At 46.4% G+C, this 14,384-nt stretch overlaps 1 long non-coding RNA gene across 1 annotated transcript in view; it reads left to right on the forward strand.

Moving 5' to 3' along the window:
* LOC109559747 (uncharacterized) overlaps positions 1 to 14,384 on the forward strand; it is a 45,893-nt gene that overhangs the window by 11,312 nt on the left and 20,197 nt on the right. The window lies entirely within an intron of this gene.

Genomic DNA, 14,384 nt, shown 5'->3' on the forward strand with positions numbered 1-14,384 from the left:
CTCTCTTTGGTCCTCTGTTCAGCCCTCCAGGCCCCAGGGTGGGGGTGGGAGCCTGTGCTGCTGAGTTGGGGGCAAGGGGTGGGGGTGTGTCGGAGGAGAGAAAGGTTTCCGGGTGGGGGCTGGAGGTCGTGGGGGAGGAGTGGTCCAGGCACTGGAGAACTGATCAGCTATAAGGTCATTCTAATCCCTTCCCGATCCAAAAAGGTAGGAGATTGTGAATAGAACATTCCTCACATGAAATACCATATATACTTGCCTAGAAGAAGCCCTGGGAAAAACAGTCCTGTGTATTTAAATGAGGAGCCTCAAGGAGATTCATCAGAGAAGTCCTAGTTCTCCTTCTGGTCAGTGACATAGGGTTAGCCCGGTTTCTAGCCAAGGCGGAGCCCCGGCAGAACTGAGATTGCCAGGGCCCTGGTCATGGCCGTGGGCACAGAGACTGGGAAGGGAGGGTCCTTCGTGGAGAAGCCAGCGTGCAGTTGCTGCCACATTCACTCCACGTGGCCTGGCTCACGGGCCACATTCCTTCTGCAGCGGCATCTTCTATGTGAGCATATACGGTAACCGAGGCATTCCAGAGCCCGGCCGCTGGCCAATCAGGACTTGGGGCCTTTCTGCATTTTTTTCTTTCAGAAAAAGTTTTGGGTCCTCTAAGGAGCTGCAAATCAACTGCAGTCTACAGGGTTGTCATCCCCTCCCCCAATCTCTGACCCTCTGTCGTGGTGATGGGTATGTGTGTGTGTGTGTGTGTGTGTGTGATAGGTCTACCTTGGTCCCCATCCTGGGGAGAACCCCATGGCAACAGGCTGGCTGTCCCAGGTGTGGGGAATGTGGGTGCTGGGAAGAGGAGAGAGAAGCTGGCTGGCCAGCTGGGGCCATTGTCAGGGCACTTGGAGGGGGAAGGAAGGGAGGGGAAGAGAGAGAGAGAGGATTCTGTAACTTGTGCATCTAGAGATGTGTTGTGTGTGTGTCTCACCCCCGGAGGGCCTCCCTTGCAGGACCAGTGAGTGGCAGGGTGGTGGAACAGACAAGCAGTTTGTTTCAGGAAGGGGAAGGAACGGCTGTCTCCCCAAGAGTTGGTGTGGTGTCTAGAAGCGGCTGCAAGCTGGAGGGATAGGCCAGGAGAGGCGGACAGGGTGCTCTGGTCTCGGGGGAGCTGTGCTGGTCAAGTTGCGAGCTGGCCAGCCTGGGATTTCCTTCCTGGTCTTGAATTCTGGGTCCTGACCCTCCTATCTGCAGCCTCTGACTCTGCAGCCGTGTCCCCCAGGCTCTGTGGCTGTGACCCCTGCTCAGGTCCAGGCCAGTTCCCTTTTCTTCCTCCGTGGTTTCGGATGCTGAGGTCTTCCCACTTCCAGATGCCGTCCTGTTCCTTGTTCACTTCTCCTTCACTTAGTTCTCCTTTTCTTCAAGGCTGAACAGACCCACAGGCAGTGTGGCCCACAACCTAGAAAACCAGGTCAGTCCCAGGGGCACATTTCTTCTTCTGAGCACCTGAGATGCTTTGCCCCCTGAGGTCTTGCCTTAACATTCCTTTTATGTGGTGGACTCTTACCCAGATGAGGACATCTGAGATCAAGAGAGGTAAAATAAAGGAGCTTGCAACTTGGGCGCTCATCCAACGTCCCCTGACCACCTGCCTAGTGCTGGGACCTGGGGCTGTGAAGATAAGGATGTCTGTTGTTGTGTTAGTCACTAAGTCATGTCCGACTCTTTTGTGACCCCGTGGACTGTAGCCCACCAGGTCCCTCTGTCCGTGGCATTTCCCAGGCAGGAATACTGGAGTGGGTTGCCATTTCCTTCTCTGGGGGAATCTTCCCAACCCAGGGATAGAACCCATGTCTCCTGCATTGCAGGCAGATTCTTTACCCTATGAGCCATGAGGGAAGCTTAAAAATAAGGATGTTCCTGCCCTAAATGTGGTCCCCTAATCAGCAGCAGCAGGAGCAGTATCACTTAGGAAATTCTTAGAAATGCAAATTCTCACGTCCCTGCCAGGGCCTGATGGCAACTCTGGGAGCAAGACCCAGAGATCTCTCCCTCCTCTACTGCCCCGACCCCCACCCCTCCACAGATCTGGAGAAGAGCAGTTCTGTACAGGGATCTCACAGTGTCTTCTCTGCTGGAGGAGGGGACCCAGGCCACATAAACACTTGAGGTCAATTTTCCAAGCTTCCTCTTTTGGTGATTTCACTGTGGAAGGAAGTTGAATATTTATCCACAGCAGGCCTGGGTGCAAGTCCCGTTTTCGGGAGCGGTGGCCGCAGCCCTGTTGAAATTTTGAGAATGAGGATGGCTGACTTCAGTTCATTTTCCTCCCTGTTCCTTCCCTTAATGATTTTTGGCTTTTCCTTTCACAGAAGTTTGTTTTTTTTTGGGGGGGGGGAAGTGGGACATTAAGGATTTCAAATCTAGGAAGATGTATCATGTGGGAGAGAATTTCTTGAAGAAGGAATTTAGCTGGAGATGGACATTCAGGTGGATCAGTTTGATTCACTTCACAGTATTGATCTGGATTTTGGAGGTGGTCTCAATTTGAAAAACGACTCTCTGGAACCCACACAGTCACAGTAAAACTCGAGTTAACTACCCGAACCTGATTGCTATGTAGTTGGAAAACAAGTTAATGGCTTGTGAAGGGGATCTGTCTTTGAGAACTAGGCAGATGACTAAATAACAAGGTCCTGTTTAGTCCGAAAATTTGTATAAAGTGGAAGCACGATTCGGTGATGGTCCTCTTTGGGCAAAGATTCTAAGGATGGAGCTGGGGATTTAGACGACTTGGATGTTTTAATTGTGATTCCTTTCACTATGGTGTAAGCAAGTCCCTTAAATTTTCTGTGATTCGATTTCCCATTTTCTTTCCTTTTTAAATTAATTTTTATTTTTGGGCCATTCTGTGGCACGTGGGATCTTAGTTCCTGAACCAGGGATCAAATCCATGCCTCCCGCAGTGGAAGTGCAGAGTCTTAACCATTGGACTGCCAGGGAAGTCCCCCACCCACCAAGTTGTTTTATTTAGTTTAGTTTTTTTTTTTTTTTTAGTTTCTCATTTTAAGTTGTTCAGAGACGATTTCCCATGGTCTCTCTTGTTGCTGCACATGTCGTGAAGAAAGGCATGGACTGACTTTTGTTTGAGATTATCTTTTTAAGATGGGCTTCCCCAGTGACGCTAGTGGTAAAGAATCCTCCTTCAATGCTGGAGATCCAAGAGATGCATTCGATCCCTGGGTAGGGAAGATCCCCTAGAGGAGGGCAGGCAACCCACTCCAGTATTCTTGCCTGGGAAATCCCATGAACAGAGGAGTCTGGCAGGCTACAGTCCATGGGTTGTAAAGAGTCAGACACAACTAAAGTGAGTGAGCACATCTTTTTAAGAATGTCTGTACAGCAAACAGCCTTAGGTAATGGAGAGGATGTCTACCTTCGGAGCACAGGATTGCTTTCTTCTGCAGTGTAATAACGTCCCAGTCCAGGCTTCTGGCCAGAGTTTGGGCAGATTTGCATGCAAATCTATAAGAGATTGGGATTTCCTGAGTCCTGTCATACAGACCCACTGCTTGTGAGTCACCTGCGTCACACCTGTGGGACGGCGGAGAGGTAGAGCCACTGTGACCAGGATGCTCATGTGGCTTGGTGCACCAAGAGAGCAAAGTCCACTGTCTCTGACCCAGGGCATCACGTCTTCTGCCAGCACCAATGAAACTGCAGAAGGTTAAGTTGTATACTTTGTGGAGTTCAAGAAAAACAGAACTGAAATAGGGCAAAAAAGCATATAAGTTGGAGTGAGGCATGACTAAAGTTGAAACATGCTAAGGTCCTCGTATTGATCAGGAGATGAGTAAGAAGTTAACTGTTGGTTTTAAGCTTAATAACCACGTAGGGAATAGACATGGAAGGATAAAAATGTTGAAACTAGTAGAAGAAAAATTGAATAAATTTTTAAAAAGATGAAACAAGACAAAGATACAGGGAAGCAATGAAGAACAGTATGGTAGGAATCAATCCAACTATTCTAGCAGTCACTGAAATGTAAATGGACCACATTAAAAGAAATGAAGTAATTGTTAGAGTAAAGCCTTCCACGAAAGAGTAAATATGGTTAGACTGGATTTAGGAATCTAATTTATGCTGCTCTCAAGAGATACAACTTGAACACAAAGATGCTGAAAGAGTGAAAGCACAAGCCTGGGAAAAGAGCTACTTGATAAAAAGAAATAAAAGAGGAAATACTATCAGACAAAGTTTACTATAAGCCAAAAAGCTTTATTAGACATAAAGAGAGATAGTCACAATGCTAAAAAGTTCAATTCCCAAGAAAGACATAACAATTTTAAACTTGTATATAACCAGTAACATAGCTTCAAAATAGATAAAACACAACCGTAAGAACCACAGGGAAAAACTGACAAATTCACACCACAGTGGGAGCTTTAGTATTTGTTCTCAGGAGTTGATAGATCAAGCAACAGAAAAATAAAATCATATGGACAGTTTGGGCAATGCCATTAACAAGCTTGAGCTGATGGATATATTAATATACAGAATTGTATGCCTAAGAAATGGAAGAGACATTTTTTCCCAAGCTTACTTGAAACTCTTAAGAAAATTGTCTACATGTTATGCTATAAGCCAAGTGTCAAAAAGTTTAGAAGAATCAGTGTCTCATAGATTATATATTACAACTGCAAAGAAATTAAGAAATCAAGAGCAAAATATAATTCTAAAAAATAATCGTGTAGTTGGAAATTTAAAGATATATGTTTAAACAATTCTACGGTCAAAGGAGAAATCACAGTAGAAATTAGAGATACTTAATACTCATTTATGAAGATAATATTGCATTTTCAACTGTAGGGAATAATGTTACAACAGTGGTTATAAATGGTTAGAAAAATATACATAGTTTACACGCTTATATTTTAAGAGAGAAGAAAGTCTGAATAGCAGGAAGGTAAACTTCCAAATAAAGAAATTATAATAAAAGAATAAGCTTTTAAAAAATGGAAAGTTGTATTAAATAAAGAGAAGAATTAATGAAACAGGAAAAAAGAGGTAAAGAAGGATTAGCAAAGCTAAAAGATAGATGTGTGTTTAAAAGATTGATGAAACTGAGACCTACCAGCGAGAATAAGAAGAAATAAAGGGGGAAAACCACAACAGCAACATTACAAATGAGAAAGAGGATTTAACTACTTGTTATGAGCTGAATTGGGTTCCCTTGCCCAAAAGATATGTTTAACCTCTAGTACCTGTTCATGTAAACTTAATAGGAAATAGGATCTTTGCGGCCGTAATCAAGTTAATTAAGATAGGGTCATTAGGGCAGGCTGGGTATCTTTATAAGAAGGGAAGCCCTTGTACAGATTCCAATACGACTGAAGTCATTATGAGAAGGGAAGAGACATGAACACAGTCAACAGTTAGAACATCATGGAAAGATGAAAGTCATGATTGGAGCGATGTGTCTACAAGCCAAGGAACACCAAAGATTGCCAACAATCCTCAGAAGAGGTATGGCACAGGTTTGCCCTTGGAACCCTCAGAAGAAACTAACTCTGTTGACACCTTGATTTCAGATTTGTAGCTTCCAGAACAGAGATGATAAATTTTTATTGTTGTAAGGCACCCAGCTTCTGGTGCTTTATTATAGCAGTCTTTGAAAACTAGAATACTACTGAAGTAGCAGCAGCAAAAATCCATAAGAATATTATAAGTAATTTATTGCCAATAAATTTGAAAAATTAAATGAAAAAGACATCTGTTCAGTTCAGTTCGGTCGCTAAGTTGTGTCCTCATGGACTGCAGCACACCAGGCTTTCCCATCCATCTCCAACTCCTAGAGCTCACTCAACTCATGTCTATCGAGTCAGTGATGCCATCCAACCAACTCATCCTCTGTCGTCCCCTTCTTCTCCTGCCTTCACTCTTTCCCAGCATCAGGGTCTTTTCCAATGAGTCAGCTCTTCACATCAGGTGGCCAAAGTATTAGAGTTTCAGCTTCAACATCAGTCCTACCAATGAACACCCAGGACTGATCTCCTTTAGGATGGACTGGTTGGATCTCCTTGCAGTCCAAGGGACTCTCAAGAGTCTTCTCCAACACCACAGTTCAAAACCATACATTCTTTGGTGCTCAGCTTTCTTTATTGTCCAACTCTCACATCCATACATGACTCCTGGAAAAACCATAGCTTTGACTAGACAGACCTTTGTCAACAAAGTAATGTCTCTGCTTTTTTAACACACTGTCTAGGTTGGTCATAGCTTTTCTTCCAAGGAGCAAGTGTCTTTTAATTTCATGGCTGCAGTCACCATCTGCAGTGATTTTGGAGCCCCCAAAAATAAAGTCTGTCACTGTTCCCATTGTTTCCCCATCTATTTGCCAGGAAGTGATGGGACAGGATGTATGATCTTAGTTTTCTGAATGTTGAGTTTTAAGCCAACGTTTTCACTCTCCTCTTTCACTTTCATCAAGAGGCTCTTTAGCTCTTCTTCACTTTCTGCCATAAAGGTGGTGTCATCTGTGTATCTGAGGTTATTGATATTTCTCTCGGCAATCTTGATTCCAGCTTGTGCTTCCTCCAGCCCAGCGTTTCTCATGATGTACTCTGCATATAAGTTAAATAAGCAGGGTGACAATATACAACCTTGACGTATTCCTTTCCCAATTTGGAACCAGTTTGTTGTTCCATGTCCAGTTTTAACTGTTGCTTCTTGACCTGCATACAGATATCTCAGGAGGCAGATCAGGTGATCTGCTATTCCCATTTCTTGAAAAATTTTCCACAGTTTGTTGTGATCCCCACAGTCAAAGGCTTTGGCATAGTCAGTAAAGCAGAAGTAGATGTTTTTCTGGAACTCTCTTGCTTTTTTGATGATCCAGCAGATGTTGGCAATTTGATCTCTGGTTCCTCTGCCTTTTCTCAATGCAGCTTGGACATCTGGAAGTTCATGGTTCACATATTGTTGAAGCCTGGCTTGGAGAATTTTGAGCATTACTTTGCTAGTGTGCGATATGACTGCAATTGTGCGGTAGTTTGAACATCCTTTGGCATTGCCTTTCTTTGCGATTGTGATGAAAACTGACCTTTTCCAGTCCTGTGGGCACTGCTGAGTTTTCCAAATTTGCTGGCATACTGAGTGCAGCACTTTCACAGCATCATCTTTTAGAATTTGAAATAGCTCAACTGGAATTCCATCACCTCTACTAGCTTTGTTTGTAGTAATGCTTTGTAAGGCCCACTTAACTTCACATTTCAGGATGTCTGGCTCAAGGTGAATGATCACACCATCATGGTTATCTGAGTCATGAAGATCTTTTTTATATAGTTCTTCTGTGTTACTTCTTCTATATGTTACCACCTCTTCTTAATATCTTCTGCTTCTGTTAAGTCTATACTATTTCTGTCCTTTATTGTTCCCGTCCTTGCATGAAATGTTCCCTTGGTATCTCTAATTTTCTTGAAGAGATCTCTAATCTTTCCCATTCTATTGTTTTCCTCTATTTCTTTGCATTGATCACAAAGGAAGGCTTTCTCATCTCTCCTTGCTCTTCTTTGGAACTCTGCATTCAAATGGGTATATGTTTTTCCCTTTCTCCTTTACCTTTAGCATCTCTTCTTTTCTCTGCTATCTATAAGGCCTCCTCAGACAACCATTTTGCCTTTTTGCATTTCTTTTTCTTGGGGATGGTCTTGATCATTGCCTCTTGTACAATGTCACAAACCCTCATACATATTACCAGCAAAATACTAATTGCCAAAGTGGACTTGGAAAACCTTTAAATTGGGGTAATGAATACTTAACAATATCACTACTTGATAGATCAGTACACCAAATATTAGAGAAAAAGACAGTTTCAATGTTATTATAACGCTCCTATAAGGCAGAAGAAAAGGAGCATTTTTTAAGATGTACTATGGGACCAACATAATCTTAATGCCAGGATCAGACACAGTTGCTAGAGAAAAAAAAAAATCACAGAATCATTTCACCAATGAAAATGAACCAAATAAAAAAACATAACAAATAATGACCGAGTTAGATTCATTTCATGAAGTCAAAACTGGTTCAGCTTCAGAAAATTTCTCTAAGTATTTCACTACTTAACAGTTCATTAAAAGGAAAAAAACCATACGATCATCTCAGTAGAGACGGAAGGTGTTTGATAACATACAGTATTTGCTTTACCATAAAAAGCTCTTGTCCTTCTCAACTAGGAACCAAAGGTGACTTCCTTAACCTGATAAGGGTTTTGTGGCCCACACTTGTGGGCGTGTGAGCTCGCATGCGTGCACAAACTCAGTTTTTGTAATTACATATTCGGTAGTAAAATGTTAAAGATTTCCTTCTTGACATTCTGGAAAAGGCAAAACTGCAGGTACTGGAAAACAGATCAGAGGTTGCCAAAACCTAGGAGGTGGGGATGCACATTTGTTTACAAGAGGCACAAGCAATTTGGGGGGATGTAATGAAAATGTCCTACGTCAGGATTGTGGTGGTGGGTACACCATCCATCGGGTTGTCAAAATTCCTAGAACGCTAAACCCTCCGAAGGGTGATTGTACTGCATATAAATTCGACCTCATCTACCCTGATTTTTATACCTCTAAGAACAGCAAAGTGAAAGTGAAAGTCACTCAGTCATGTCTGATTCTTTGAGACCCCGTGGACTATATAGTCCATGATACTAGAGTGGGTAGCCTTTCCCTTCTCCAGGGGATCTTCCTAACCCAGGGATCGAACCCAGGTCTCCTGCATTGCAAGTGGATTCTTTGCCAGCTGAGCCACAAGGGAAGCCCAAGAATCCTGGAGTGGGTAACCTATCCCTTCTCCAGCGTATCTTCCTGACCCAGGAATCAAACCAGGGTCTCCTGCTTTGCAGTCAGATTCTTTACCAACTGAGCTATGAGGATACGTCCCTGAATGGCAAAGCTATGCTTAAAAGCAAGTAGCTTTTGAGAGTGAGGACGTTCCATAGAATTTAGAGACACACACAAGTGACCTCAAGTTTGGACAGAGTGATGTGTCTTCAGGTAGAAATGGAATGGAACTCCTGTTCCATTGTGATTGTTGAAATAGGATTATATCATTTGGGAGAAAGGGGTGAGGGGAAAGACTAACCCTGTCCTCTCGGCTTGGAGTAGTCGACTTGTAGGAGGGACTTGGGGGAATTTAAGGTGACCAAAAGCATGGGATCCGGCACGGAAGAGAAGGACTGACATTGTTCATCGACCTGGAGCATCGTCCTTCATGCTCCTTTGCTAAGCAGGTGCAGCGGCAGCTTGATGCCTTCCCCAGCCTGCCCTTGGAATTGAAGATGGCAACTGGTCCCAGAGGGGAGCCCCAGGCTGCTGGCCAGACTGACCCCTACCTTATCCACCGGTCACAACTTCTTACTTAAAGACAAGCTGGAGGGACTTACCTGGTGGCCCAGTGACTGGGACTTCACCTTTCAGTGCAGAGGGAGCAGGTTTGATCCATGGTCAGGGAGCGAAGATCATACATGCCTGGCAGCCAAAAAACCAAAAAAAGGTGGTACGGAAGTAATACTGTAACAAATTCAGTAAAGACTTTTTTAAAAATTTGTTATTGTTCAGTTGCTTAGTCGTGTCTGACTCTTTGCGACCCTGTGGACTACAGGACACCAGGCTCCCCTGTCCATCACCATCTCCCGGAATTTGCTTAGATTCATGTCCATTGAGTTGATGATGCCATCCAACCGTCTCATCCTCTGTCAGCCCCTTCTCCTCCTGCCCTCAATCTTTCCCAGCATCAGTCTTTTCCAATGAGTCGGCTCTTCTCATCAAAAAAATCTTAAAAAAAAAAAAAGACAAGCTGGAGAGGATTGTCCTTGAAGGCAGGGAGGACATGGTAATAGAAAAAACATGCACATCAGAGTCAGATCAGTTTTGGAATCCAGGCTGGTTGACTAAGCTGAGTGCCCTCTGGGTCAGGGAATGACTCTTTTGAGTCTCTATTTGCTTGCTGATAAAAACGGTCATAGTAACCACCCAACCTGTAGGACTTTGATATATTCTGATCTGTTTGGAAATAGAGAAATACAGTCTGATGGCCCAAATGGAAGGGGCAGAGAAGGGGGCGCGGGGGAGCTTCCCGGAAGACCAGTTCCTGGTGGTAGCATGGTCTTGGCCTGTGTCTCAGGGTGGACGGGCCCATCTCACCCGTCAGAGACAGCTCTGGACACCTGTATGGAGCTGCTTGAGGCTGACACCCATGCTTCTCTGGGGATAAAGTCCTCGGGGAGTCAGGTTGCACTCACCTGGCTGGTGGGTGGATATAGAATGAAAACCCACAGGTCGTTTGTACAATGAAGATGCATCCTGCTGTTGTGTGATGATAATTCAATGCATCTATCTCCACAAGAAAGACACAACTGCCTTTAGCACCAAGATGCTCTCTCCAGGCCAGCGCTCTGCATTCACCCTAGACCTCCTTTTTCTGCACTTGTGTGACTATCTACTCTTTAGGACTGACCACATTTTCTGTAGATGGAGGCTGGATGCCCAGAGAGTCACTCTCTCCTGAAAGTCACTGCAGGTTCTGCACTGTGGCAGTGTGTGTTCATGTCACGGTTTTACCCTCCGAGAGCAGTTTTTGTTCCACATTCTTGGGGGCAGAGCAGAAGGGGGGCATCTCCATGCCCAACTTGCATCCCACCACCCACGGTATGTTCTTGATAATTGTTCTCTTTCCACATAGATCAGGGGCTCTCTCATTCCTCCTGGAAATTATTGACTGAGGTTCTTGGTGTGTGTACGTGTGTGTGTGTGGTCAGCATCGTGCAGGCATGATTATACTGCCCAGAAGCAGTGGCACCAGAACCTCCGGATGCTGTACCCACAAGACAGCCTCTAAGCCCACCCCTCCTTCCTCCAGTTCTCCAAACACAAGCTCGTGATGCCCTGTGAACAGTGACCTCTCCGTGGCCTGCGGGATCCAGGCTCATCCCTTGCCAGCCACTCAGGGCCTTCTGCAGTGAGGCCCTGGCATCCTTCTGTAAATTCTCAACACAGCTACAGACCTAAACCACAGCTTCTGCCGCCTACCGTCTGCCTTCTTCAGCGTCTCTTAGGTTTACTGCCCCTGTGCCGGCGGCACCAAGCGGTCTCTCTGTTTCTCTTTGGACTGAGGATGGTTCCCAGCCATCACCCAAAGACCTGCCAGAGTCTGGCACTGCAACAAGGCCACGTGTCACCCAACAGCCCCTGGGTCCTGGACTTGCTCTGAACAGCCGCCCCATCAGACCACCCACCCTTGGCACTTATCATATATTTATTTTTCAAAACCACAAAAAGAACCGCGAGGCAGGAAGTTGAGAACGTGCTCAGTCGCTCAGTTGTGTCTGACTATTTGCGGCCCCGTAGACTGTAGCCCGCCAGGCTCCTGTGTCCATGGGGATTCTCCAGGCAAGAATACTAGATGGGGTTGCCATGCCCTCCTCCAGAGGATCTTTCCAACCTAGGGACTGGACCCGGGTCTTCTGGATTGCAGGCAGATTCTTTACCGCTGCACCGCCTGGGAAGCCAAGGTAAGAACAGGGCTGAGCTAAGCAGGGGTCTCCCCTCCTCTAGGGCCTGGGACCGCTCACTGTGTGTGCTGGCCCCCCTTGGCCAAGCTTCCTAAGGACCGTGCATCCAGTGGAAGTTAGGAATGATGCTGTTCCTCTGTATGTAGCATGTGCTGACTCCGTGTAGACACGAAGTCTCTACTTAGGTTATGAATGAACAATTGAAATCAACAAATGAAGAATTTCTGGTGAGTGAGGCAGAAGATGGCTGAAAAATACCAGTTGTCAAAGGATGGTGGTGGGTGCCTGAATGCAGGAAGGTTTCCTGGGAGGAAAAGGAGGATCGAGGGAGTATCTTGAGCAATTGCTTGGCGTTGATGCAGAAAACATAAGCTTAGGAGTCTGACAGGGCTTGAATCTGAGCTCTCGCCCTTTACAGCTGTGTGACCTTGGCCAAGTTACTGAACCCCTCTGTGCTTTTACCCGTCACCTGTAAGAGGAGGTTGAGTACCTACCTTCAGGGTCATTATGATGATAAAATCAGATAATGTGTAAGTGCCTGGCCCAGAGGGAATGTTCCAGGAAAGACAAGTCCATTAGGATTAGAGAAGGCAAGGAGAGGAAGAGGCAGTTTGGAGGGAGACCATGTTCAGGGAGGCTGGAAGCGTGTCTGGAGCCGTTTCACCCGGCCCTGTGACCGTCAGTGTCTGTCATCTTGGCAGAGACACCCTGGAGCCCCTGCTTTGGTCATGGTTTCTGGAAGTGGCAGCAACAGCTGCCCGCTGGGTGGTGGTGATGGTGGGTGGGGGTGGGGGTGGAGGGATGGATAGTATTCAGGTGGGGGCGGAGGAAGGGACAGCGGTGGGGGGAGAATTGAAGCTGAACCGTTGGTTTATTTCAAGGTTGCAAGACCTCCAACCATCTCTTCCTATAAGCTCCCCCTGCCTCGAGGGCAGAGGAGCCGAGCTGGGACCAGATGTTTCCTCTCTCTCGCCATCGATGGAGGGCTCGGCGACAAGGGGGCAGGGAGAGGGCAGGAAATCAGGCAGAGGGACAGATTCCTTCGCTGGGAACCCATCCTCCTCCACGCGGGTCTGCCTGTTTGGAGCCTCTGCCCGCTGCAGCTCTAGGAGCTGCCGATGTTAGTTGTGTGGCCACACAGAGGGGTTGGACAGCTGGTTTCCTGGAGGAGCCCCGTTGAGAGGGAACTTGGAGCTTGATTAGAAGATTTGCCCATCTCAGTGAAGACTAACTCAGGAGAGGAGAGGCTAAGAATAGCTCTTTGTCAGAAATAGACTTACAGACATAGAAGACAAACTTGTGGTAACACAGGGCAGAGCAGGAGGTGGGGGAGAGATTGATTAGGTGTTTGGGATTAACATATACACATGACTATATAAAACAGGGACCTACAGTAGAGCACAGGGAACTCTACTCAGTATCTTGTAATAACCTATAACGGAAAAGAATCTGAAAAGGAATATATATGTATATGTGTGTGTGCACTAAGTCTCTTCAGTTGGGTCTGGCTCTGCGACCCCATGGACCCCAGCCCTCTGGGCTCCTCTGTCTGTGGGATTCTCCAGGCAAGAATACTGGAGTGGGTTGCCATGCCCTCCTCCAGGGAATCTTCCAGATCCAGGGATCGAACCTGTGTCTCCTGCACCTCCTGCTTTGGCGAGCAGGTTCTTTACCACTGAACCACCTGGGAAGCGATTAACATGTATATAGATGCACACATATATATGCATAACTGAATCACTTTGCGAAACACCTGAAACTAACATAACATTGTAAAGTAGCTCTACTTCAATTTTAAAAATGGTTAAAAAAAAAGAAAAGAGTAGCTCTTTGTGACATCTGTGTCGCTTGGAGAAAACCTGAGAGGCAGAGACAGGGGGTTGCACAGTCCAGCACCTTCAGAGTCCACCAGCAGAATCTCCCTGGCATCAGTTTTTCCATCTGTAACATGGGGAGAGTACTCACACCTGCCCAGAGGATGTTACTCCCCCACCGAGGACTTCATGGGTTAAGAACTGTCATAAATGTGCAGGATCAGCGGGAGGGAGTTTTCACGGGGCAGCGGCACAGGGGGTGTCTTCACAGGCGGGGAAGCACCGAGGGGCCCACCACCTGCTGCAGCACGGAGGGGCCTCAGCCGGAGGGCAGGCGCACCTCCTCCCGGCGACTCGGAAATGAGTGTGGGCGCCCAGGAAGCACTTCTCGGCTAGAGAACAACCAAAACCTGCTTTGGGCTCAAAACCTCCAGCACTGGGTCATCATCTCGGGGCTTCTGGTCTCATGTCCTCTTCTAAGACACATCTTTTTTTTTTTTTTCTTCTCACTTGAGGGGCTGTGAGGCTCCTGTGAATCAGAGAGTGGACCAAGCTGAGCTGGGCGTGCAGTTTTTCTTGGTGGTCCTCCTGCTTGCTATCTCTAAAGGCCAAGGAGGTGCCTTCATACCTCCTGCGACTCTAAAAGCCCAGCCCCATCTGCGGGTCTTGGTGGCGTGGCTGGGGAGTGGAGGAGATCACATTCAGGTGCGGTGAGTCGCAGGTGCACAACCGTGAGAGCTGTGCGCATCATGGTCACAGGGTGAAGGAGGCCCTTCTCGTGGGTTATCTCCATCATCACCACCGCCTTCTGAAGAGGAACAATTATGTGTGTGCTAAGTCACTTCAGTCATGTCCGACTCTCTGTGACCCCATCAACTGTAGCCTGCCAGGCTCCTCTGTCCACGGGATTCTTCAGGCAAGAATACGGAAGTGGGTTCCCATTCCCTTATCCAGGGGATCTTCCTAACCCAGGGACTGAACCGGCATCTCTTTCGTCTCCTGTATTGGCAGGCAGGCTT

This window comes from Bos indicus, chromosome 5 (assembly GCF_029378745.1).
Source record: "Bos indicus isolate NIAB-ARS_2022 breed Sahiwal x Tharparkar chromosome 5, NIAB-ARS_B.indTharparkar_mat_pri_1.0, whole genome shotgun sequence".
NCBI classification, from domain to species: Eukaryota; Metazoa; Chordata; class Mammalia; order Artiodactyla; family Bovidae; genus Bos; species Bos indicus.